Source organism: Aphelocoma coerulescens (assembly GCF_041296385.1).
Source record: "Aphelocoma coerulescens isolate FSJ_1873_10779 chromosome Z unlocalized genomic scaffold, UR_Acoe_1.0 ChrZ, whole genome shotgun sequence".
Classification (NCBI taxonomy): Eukaryota; Metazoa; Chordata; class Aves; order Passeriformes; family Corvidae; genus Aphelocoma; species Aphelocoma coerulescens.
In genome coordinates this window covers 60466851-60476114 of record NW_027184085.1, presented here as the reverse complement: position 1 = coordinate 60476114, position 9264 = coordinate 60466851, and positions in this window count along the sequence as shown.

The window sequence follows — 9264 nt, the reverse complement described above, 5'->3', positions numbered from 1 at the left end:
TTTGAGCTATGCAAAAAGCTGTAGCTATGCAGAAAGAAGTAGTTCCTTTGTAACAGGGTATGTGAATGAAGCACATTTTAGAAATCACCACATATAGCAGAATAGGCTAACTGCAAAAAGCTGACCCCTGGCTGTTTGAGCAGACAATCTTATAGAGCATGAGCAGAAAATGGGAAAAATTCAAGCCCCAAGAAGACTTATGAGCCTTCATGAAAAATGACCACTGGGAGGCTGATGACCACCTTGTGCAGAAACCACACATGTGCTACAAGGGCTGACATAATCATGTGATTAGAAAATATGTTGCAATATGAAGGTTAGGAACATATAATGTGCACATTAAGTAAAAAAGTATAAAAGCTGGTACTGTGCGAAGAATGGATGAGTGAGTTTGTGGTGGGGCCATCCACTTCACTCCCAGCATCCAATAAAAAAATATCTGCTCTATAGGCCCTATACTGTGGAGTACTGTTTTCTTGCCTAGTTTTCAGGCATCACTCTCCCTCCTTCCCCTGCATCATGGTGGAACCTCTGGAACCCCTGTGCCAAGGAACTGCCCAACCGCCACAAACTGCCCAACTGCCCAACGGCTGCTGTGCTGTACCTGTCACCCTGTGGCCCCACTGCTTCTCCAGCAAGGGCTGTGTCTGCTTCCACATTTGTTTTGGTGTTGACAAAGTTCCTGTCTTCAGTAGAAAGGTCTCAGCATGGACTGCAAGAAGGTACTTGTCTTTTAAATAAAGAGGAGAGCTTTTCTCCACACATCGAAAGTTTAAGATAATTGTAAGGTCTGCATCATTTTAAGATTACAATCTTCTAATTGCTCAAATGAGAAGAGTTTTTCATCTGTTCTTTCACCTAGAATAAAACTGACAGAGAGAAGGAAAAAGAGTTTTCAATGTTAAATCCTCCTCCAACTCCTGAGTCACCTTCCACTGTAGCTGTAGCAGAGTACAGTAACCATCAGTCCACTGTCACGGTCTCTGGGAGTCTGCCACCAAATCAGGAAGAGATACGAAGCATTACAAGTGAAACGGATGGCACAACAGAGGCACAGAATGCTACAGGACAGCTGCAAGATCTCCAGTCTGAGAGAAATATTTCTTCAAAAGGTTTTGATGCCAGTGTCAGCTCCAGTAGCGGTAATCAATCAGAGCCAGAGAATGCTGAAAATGATAAAGGAAAGGGTAAAAAGAGCTGTCTTCAATCTAAGCAGCTGTCATTTTACCACAGTGGATGTATCTTCATTCTCTTATAGTTTTGCTGCTGGGAAGTGAATTTTTGTAGGAAATAGTAGCTTACTGTCTGCTTCAAATGTGTGGGAATGGTGCAGTCATCTAGTGAATGAAAATACAACTGCCAGGAAGTTTCTTGGCCTTTTGTTAGGAATTGTGATGGTTTCAATGAGGAAAAAAGTATATAAGAATGCTGTTTATATTGGACCTGACAAGAAAAACCCAGAACAAGGTGTAATACATCATGTGAAGAATATTTATTGTAACAAGACTAAAGCATTTTGAGTGCCCTGCTTAAAAGGAGAAGATGCTGTTTCTTGCATAAAGCTTGATTCTCTGTAAGCTGTTTAACTTGGGAGAGAAAGTGCCAGTTATTGCATGTTTGGGCAACCATTTCAAACTTGCTCCTTGTGAAATTAATGTTCTGAAAAATGGAAGTCAAATTGATGTCAAACATTGACCTTCTTAGCTGGGTTTCATATTCAGATGTGATTTCGAGATTCATCCTCAGACTACCAGAGAACAGAGGATAATAAACACAGCCAACAGTTGTGCACATGATGTCAGTGTACTGCTGCCTGCTTTTTAACTGCTGGCAAGGCTGGATCCAAAAGATTTTTGGTGAAAGTGACTGTCTCTTTTGCAGTTCCATCAAAAGTACAGCTGCTTTCACTCTGTTTTAGTGCCTAAAAATTTTTTAACACTAAGGAAGAACATATGAGTGCGACTATAATCCTGCCATGACAGAATTGGTTTTTTCATTGCAAAGGTTTCCAGTTAACAACTGGAGTTCCTCAAAATGCCCTTAAGATCTGTTACTACCATCATTCATCTGGAAGTGTTGTTTCAAAAGAATGCAACAAAATGTGTTTCACTGAACAAAGGCAAGAGTTTGGGAGAGGTCAATAGGGAGCCTTCAATAAATATACCTCTATTGCTTTGTTAATCTCAGGTGCATATACTTTGAGAAAAACACAGAGAACTGCAAGCTTTTTTGTTTTTGTTGTTATTTCTATTTCTTTCTACTTTTGGTTTTTTTTTTTCCCTCCTTTATAGTGTTCAGAGACCAAAAAAAAATTCAAGATGCTCAGGGAAGAGACAGCTCCTCAAAAAAGCAGAAAACGAGCCTCAAAACCTCTGTGAACATCAAAAAGAAGAATAAAAGTAGTAAGTACAGCAGATCAGTGTGAAATGAAATGTGTGGAAGTACCATGTCATTTGCTTGAATTGAATATTAAAAAAGGTCAAGAGGAGCTAGGATGTAATAATCAGTCTTGCAAAGTCTTTTAAAAGAAGTATAGCTCCATAACTAGAGATGTGGACAATTTTGGCACCTACATGAACACATTACAGTGCCTCTTTGCCTTATTTTCTGATGCAGGCAATTTATTTATGGCTGTGATTCTAAAGCAATAAGTGCACTGCTGTCATGATCCAGTTGGAGAGTAGAGTGGACTGTGGCTATACAAACCTTGAGCAGCTGGATTGTATTCAAGAATCTCCTTCCAGGAAGTGTGTCCCTACCCTGCCTCCTTATGTTCATGTGCACATGCTTTCAGTAATATACTTGCCAGTTTTTGGGATGGATTGTGGAGCCACAGTCTGCTACTTTTATCAGCCTTCTAGGTCTGTAGGACTTTGGTTCCCATAAATCCACAGAACAGATCTGAATCTATGTGCACAACAACTAACTGGCCAGTGTTTCCAGTGCAAGGTTTTCCTTTCCCAGCATGCCAGAATTAGAGGGGCCCCATTACAGACCTGGTTTGTGGTCCTGTACCTGGGCACCAGTGGTGCAGAGAGCTGTGTGCTAAGCTGCTACACCAGGATGGATTCTGTCATGTTAGAGTGAGACAGCTCCTGGTAAGCTTTGGGTTGGGTGGGAAGGTTGCTTTGTTTTTTTAACAATCTACCTTCTCACAGGAAAATGTGGCCAAAGTGGAGAGAGGGAGTCTGATCTAAAAGAACACGATAATCATTCGCCCAAAAGTTGCAAATGGAGTTTTCAAGTGTGTAAGTATCTTCTTTGAAACATGCCTCTTGTGGTCTTGACATATACTATAAGAAGGCTTTTGGAATATTCTAGTTCTGAGGGGATTTTCCTCTAAAACCATTCTATCCTCAGTTTGCTTAATTTTGTCATAAATCTTGATATTTTTATTTCTTGCTGTTTTAATCCTCGTTCTCTGTTTCTTGTTCAGCCTCTTAGATCATTGATTTTTGAATCTTCCCCTTCCATTTTGCCTTAATGAACCCGGACTTGTTTAGTATTTCTTGTAAGAAGACATTTCAGTGTGTTTGTGTCAGTCAAGATTGTGATAATAAACAGCAGGTGCTGTTTCTCAGCTTTGCTGCCTGCTACATCAAAGCACATCACTAAGATTTGAGTACTTCCCCCTTCGCTGAAATTCAGAAGGCATGGGAAATGCTGCAATGCAATAATTAACAGAAACTGTTTAACTTGCAGCTGACTTGCAAAATTTGAGTAGCACTGAGCGCATAACAGTTCTCCAAGCAAAAATGCAGGAAATCCGGAAATGTTACCTGTTGTTGAAAGCTGAGTTGGCTGCCATTGATAGGAGAAAGCGCTTAAAGAAAAAAGAGCAGGAAAGTAAGTGCTGGGAACTCACATCTACTTTTAGAGGGCTAAATTGCATGTCATGTTACTAAGATTTTAACAAGAGTTGAATAATCTTTAGGAATATTAGTGCTGTTAGGAGTGTGTGTATGCTTGTTTTTTCCTGAAAACACTGGATACAGTTATTTTATGACCTTCAGAAAGTCTGAATCAGATACCCAGTGATGATGTAAGGGGAAAAACATTAACAAGGCAGTCAATCTAGTTAATTCTGTTAAGGCAGAACTACTTTATACAGGAAAAAATATACAGAAAATAAACTTTTCTAAGCAGCAAATAAAGGTTATTAATAACTTCTAACTTTTCATCAAGCTATGGATACATCTCCTGTAGCATTGCCTGTGCACCTACTTAGTGCTTTCCACTTAGAATTAGAGATTTATTTCAAGAATGTAAGGGAGATAATCAATAGAATGTCTCATTTTTCTGAAGCTGCCACAAGTATTGCTGCAGGAAATGTTCTAGTGTGCCTTCTGCTACGAGTGTTAGAAGGATCATTTTCTCTATGTCTAGTTCATGTATGCAATTAAGAGTTCACTGAGTACAAGAAGAAAGACTGCAGATACAGTAAGGTTTTATGGCTGCAGCCATTGCATGGGAACTGCAGTTGCTACTTGGTTGCCAGAGCAGGTGCAGATTCAGTGCTGGGACAAGGTCCTATCTCTGCCGACTCCCAGAGGAAAGAAAGAGAAAACTGACTTGTTGGTGCATCGGGAATGAGCTCTGGTGTCCTCTGGTGGGACTCTTGATCTCATGGCTGGTCAACCGGGGCTCCAAGGGGCAACAACACCAAAAGTAGGGGAAAGAGTTTTTTTTCTTTTTCATTGCTAGGTATGTCCTCATTTTCACCAGGACAGCGTTACTTTTTTTGCAGTAGCCAGGAGGAAGCATGGCTAGTTTATTTGATACCACATCACATCACTGCCAGGAGCAGGGAAAAGGGACTCTGTTCTGGAGAGAAGAAGTTCTTCTGGTCAAGAAAATGTGGCAGAGGAAGCTGTCTAATATAGTGTATTATCTGGGATTTCCACGTGAATTGTTTCTCTTCTTATACCCTCTGACATTAGCATTGTTGCTGTTATCATTTGGTTTTGTATCTCATTGCTGTTTCAAGTAGGTTGTTCTTATGTTAACCAATGATCTTTACCTTCCATTCCTCCAATTCTCCTCTCCAGCATGCTGCAGCAGGGAGTGGGGAGCAAGAGAGAGTGGTGTGTAGTTTGGTAGAGTCTCAGTGCGGGCACTGAATTGGGGATTGCCATTCCTAAACCACAACAGCCTCATTGGTCTCCCAGTGCAGGGTTTGAAGGGTTGAGATAATAACAGATCTGCCCACGGTGAGCTGGAAATGATTTGATCTAAGCACTTGTTGTATTAGGTACAGAGCCACCGGTCACAATGGTTCTTGGTCTGTTCGTGTGAGTGTGCTACGTAATCCTGTGGTGGGTTGAACCTGGCTGGATGCCAGATACCCACCAAAGCCTCTCTATCATCCCCTCTGCAGCTGGGCAGGGGAGGGAAAATATAACAAAGGGTCCATGAGCTGAGATAAGGACCAGGAAAGACAACTCACCAAAAACCATCACAGGCAAAACCACCTAGAATTAGAGATATTACTTTAATTTATTACTAACAAAATCAGAGAAGGATAACAAGAAATAAAACAAGAACACCTTCCCCCCACCTCTCCCTCCTTTCCAGCTCTACCTCCTCCCCTCCAGTGTCACAGGGAGATAGGGGATGGACAGCCAGTTCTTTGTGTGTTTCTGCCACTGCTCAGGGAGAAGAGGCCCTCTGCTGCTCCTGCATGGGGGCCCTCCCATGGGAGAGAGTTCTCCATTAATTTCTCCAATGTGAGCCCATCCCATAGGCAACAGTTCTTCACAAACTGCTGCAACAGAGGTCACTCTTCCACAGTGTGCAGTCCTTCAAGGACAGGCTGCTCCATCATGGGTCCCCCAAAGGGTCACAAGTCCTACCAGGAAACCTGCTCCAGCACAGGCTCCTCTCTCCATAGGTGTTCAGGTCCCTGTCAGGAGGCTGCTTCAGCACATGCCTCCCATGAATTCACAGCCTCTTCACGGCATTCACCTGAGCCCAGCTCTCCTCCACAGACTGCAGGTGGATCTCAACTCCCCCTCGTCCCTCCCCACTAACCTTGGTGTCTGCAGAGTTGTTCCTCTCAAGTATTCTCCTGCTCTTCTCTGGCCACAGTTGCATCTGTGCAATAATTCTTTTTTTTCTTTTTCTTAAATCTGTTATCACAGAGACATTACCATCATTTCTGATTGGCCCAGCCTTGGCCAGTGGCACATCTGTCCTGGAGGCTGCTGGCATTGGCTCTTCCAGACAGGGAGGAAGCTTCCAGCAGCTTCTCACAGAAGCCACCCCTGTAACCCCCAGTACCAAAACCAGGCCAGAGGAATTCAATACATTTCCATATATGCACTATGTGCCCATCGTGTTGCTCTTTTTCAGAGCATGGAGAGGGATCAGGATTGCTCTGTTCCACTGTCTGATATCAGCTCATGACATGATAATACCAAGGGTCGTAGGGGATGTGTATTCAGTGTTGCTGTCCTACCCTTACCTAAGGCGCTATCCTTGGGGAGTCCGTTATTAAAAGTATCCAGTCTGTGGGGGGAAAAGAGGAGGATGATGTTCCCCAGCCTTTCACCCCCTTTTCCTCCTTCAGGCCTATTACAACAGCTTTTAAGAATTCTGAATTCCCTTTGGATGTTAAGGAAAGCATGTTCTTGTTGCTAGGTCTGCCAGGTCTCCTCAGTGTGGTGCACACCATATTTAGAGTCAAGAAAGATTTCTAGGGAGGTTATTCAGAGATTTGCCCTGAAGTGGGATAGTAATGAGTGGCATGAAATGTGGGAGGATATAGGCCAGTGTTTGGAGGACTTCTCTCCTCCAATGGTTTGCCAGCTGACCCCTGAACAACTACAGGAGCCTGTTAAAGTGATGAAATACGAAACAGAAAAATGCTGTGGTAGCTCCAGAGAGGCATGAACTCATGCAACGTGTTCTGTCCTGGCTGCTGTTTACTGGACACTGTTCAACAGTAGACATCACCTTCAGGGAGGAGAGAAAGAAAGCAGACCAACAGGCACCATAGCCACTCACACTGCTGCTGAAACAGAGGAACAACCCCTGCTGGTAGCAGTCACCCCGATACAGAAAAAGAAATCCAATATGAAGTCAGTTCACTTGGCAAGGGATGAAGAGGAAGCAGAGCCCTCAAAACAAGAGGAAGAGGCAGGGCCAGAGATAATCACTCGATCCTGATCCCCAGGTGAGCTGTGAGATACAGGAATAGATTTCAAACACCAGCCAAGAGAGCCCCTGGTGACCTGGCTGCTCAGATTCTGGGATGTCGTGGCGTGTGATATGAAACTGGATGGCAGTGAAGCCAAGCATCTGGGATCTCTGTCCTGGGTTGGGAGCATTGACAAGGGGATTGGGAAGAGCACAGAAACTCTCAGCCTCTGGAGGCAGCTCCTGTCAAGTGTGAGGGAAAGGTATTCTCTCAACGATGATCTTGCCCCCTCTGCTCTGGGACGGCTGAGGATCAAAGAACAACAGGTACCAATGGCTACTACAGCAGTGCAGTGTTGGCAATATTGCACCAACCACAACTCCATGACCCCCATCCAGGAGATGATTTGAGATCTGGAGAGCCAGGGAGTGGTCAGCAAGATTCGCTCACTCTTTAACAGCCCTAAATGACCAGTGTGTAAGTCCAGTGGAGAGTGGAGACTGACAATAGACTGTCAGTGGTCTGAAGGAGGTCACACCACCACTGACTGCTGCTGTGCCAGACATGCTGGAACTTCAGTACGAACTGGAGCCCAGGGCAGAAAAGTGGTACCAGCACTGACATCGCAAATGCATTTTTTTCCATTCCTTCAGCAGCAGAGTGCAGACCTTGTTTTCACCTGGAGGAGCGATCAGTACACCTGGAACTGACTGCCAAAGGGGTGGAAACACAGCCCCACCATTTGCTATGGGTTGATCCAGACTGCAATGGGAAAGGGTGAGGCCCCAGAACACTTGTAGTACCTTGATAATATCACATGGGGCAACACAGCAAACGAAGTTTTTGAGAAAGGGGAAGATAATCCAGGTCCCGCTGAAGGCCAGTCCTGCCATAAAGCAAAGCAAGCTTAAGGGATCTGCCTGGGAAATCTAGCTTTTAGAACTAAAATGGCATGAGGGACATTGTCACATTCCAATGGATGTGGTGAACAAACAAGCAGCTATGTCCCCACCAAACAGCAAGAAGGAAGCAGAGGTTTTCCTAGCCACTGCAGGTTTCTGGAGGATGTATATTACAGATTATGGTCAGATTATAATCCCTCTCTACATCCTGTGACATGGAAGAAGAATAATTTCAAGTGGGGTGCTGAACAATAACAGGCTTTTGAACAAACTAAATAGGAGATTGTTCATGCAGTAACCTTTGGGCCAGTCAAGATAGGAGCACCTGTGAAAAATGTGCTCTACACTCCAGATGGGGAGGATGGTCCCTCATGGAGTCTCTGGAAAAAGTACCCAGGGAGACTTCAGGATGACCACTGGGGTTCCTGACTCAGAGTTACAAGAGATCTAAGGCCTGTTACATGCCACCTGGAAAAGAGATCCTGGCAGCTTATGAAGGGGTTTGAGCTGCTTCCAAAGTGATTGGCACTGAGACACAGCTCCTCCTGGTACCCTGACTGCCAGCACTGGGCTGGATGTTTAAAGGGAAAGCCCCTGCCACACATCATGCCACTTATGACACATGGAGTAAGTGAGTTGTGCTGATCACACAGCAAGCACAAATAGGAAATACCAATTGCCCAGGGATCTTGGAAATCAAGGAAGCCAAAAATTTTGGACAGTCATCATCATCATCAGAGGAGGAAAAGGTAACATGTTCTGAGGAGGCCCCACCATATAATCAGCCACCAGAAAAAGAACCGCATCATGTCCTCATCACTAACAGTTCCTGCCATATCAGGGGGATAAATCAAAAATGTGAAGATGCTATATGAAGTATGACACAGTGAGTCACAGAAGCTACTGCAGGACAAGGTGGATCAAGTCAGGTTGCAGAGCTGAAAGCCTTCCAGATGGCTTTAGATATCACTGAACAAGAGACATGGCCAGTGCTCTACCTCTACACTGACCACCGAACAGCAGCAAATGCTCTGTGGAGGTGGCTGGATTGATGGAAAAGGTAAGTTGGCAGCACAAAGGTAAACCCACCTGGGCTAATGAGGTTTGACAAAACATCACTCCCCAGGTAGAGAAGTTGGCTGTAAAAGTACGTCATGTAGATGCACATGCACCTGTGAGCTGGGCTACTGAAAAACATCACAATAATGGACAGTTGGATTGGAC